The sequence below is a fragment of the Cyprinodon variegatus genome, unplaced genomic scaffold (assembly GCF_000732505.1).
Source record: "Cyprinodon variegatus isolate N-32 unplaced genomic scaffold, C_variegatus-1.0 Scaffold1297, whole genome shotgun sequence".
NCBI lineage: Eukaryota > Metazoa > Chordata > Actinopteri > Cyprinodontiformes > Cyprinodontidae > Cyprinodon > Cyprinodon variegatus.
In genome coordinates this window covers 176,095-177,386 of record NW_015151750.1, presented here as the reverse complement: position 1 = coordinate 177,386, position 1,292 = coordinate 176,095, and positions in this window count along the sequence as shown.

Here is a 1,292-nt window from a genome sequence, read left to right as displayed (position 1 = left end):
CGGTCAGCACGTCAGCACCAGTAGAGCCCGTGTTTCAGCACCGGTAGAGCCCGTGTTTCAGCACCAGTGCAGCTCGTGTTTCTGTCCAGCCTCTGCAGTTATTCCCAGTAAAGCCTGTTTCTAAAGCACCTGTTGGTTCAACTGGGCCCAGTCATTGTCCTCACTTGCAATGCTAATGCAGACCTTGCAGTACGAGCCGCTGCTTTGTTATTTGACTGTAAAAGTCAAAGAAAAAAATGCAGCAGAATTCTCTGGAAGTTATCCGTCCCGCATCGTTTCAAAGGTTCAGTCGATGCGTTAAAATAAAAGCCTTCAGGAGTCAGATTTAGAAAAGAAGAAGCTTTCCTTTAGCCTTAGTAACAATGACCTGTTGCATTTCTACTGGTTTTCCTAAAACTTTAGGAGACGAGTGAAACTCAGTGTCAGTAAAGTATGTGACCTACCTGTTAACGTAGCCCCAGAACCAGCCGGATCCAGCGTGGCGGCTGCAGGGTGTGGTGGACAGCTGGCCGCTTGGCCCTGAAATGACAGCAGTAAATGTGTGTGTGTCTGTTTGGGCGGGGGTCAAACCAGCTTTTTTTCTGTTTGTGCCATTGATAAGCTGAGCTCATTTGGTACCCGTGCTTTAGTGTCCTCCGTCCTTCTTCCATCTGTATTAATAAACAAAACATTTTCCTGATGTAATGAAAGACAATAGAATTTTTAGTTTATGTCTATGGAGTTACCATATTTGGGGCCTTAATCAATCCTTCCTGTCGCTTCTTTTACAGAAGTCTGGTGTCCAAAAGCACCACTTATTGAAACTGTGATCTTTAAAGTGTTGATTATTATTATTGTTTTGTAGACCTAAACATTATTACCAATGTCAATGCAGGGCTGGATGTTAACCATCGCCCGATCGCCCGGGGCAAGTAGTTTTTATTGTCGGGAGAGTACCGGGCAAGTGCAATGATCGCAAAAAAAAAAAAATGTATCACTCAAAATTACTTTAAAATCACCGACATTCGATGAAAACGACCCAGAAGCGTTGCCGGCGCCATTTTTATTGTTTTGTACACATTCTCGCGTAATTTGAAAAAAAGCCGCGTGATTTTCCGCTAGATGGCGTGATTCAGCTCTTGGGGAGAGAATTCTGCAGAGCAGCTGGATGAGGAATTTAATCTATACTATAATACAATGAAAATGATCAGTCAGGGATTAGGAAAATAATAATAATTTTATGCACACAGTGTAAATATTTCTATCATATGGCGGTCTTCTGTACAGTGATGTAGGTCATACATTAAAATTTA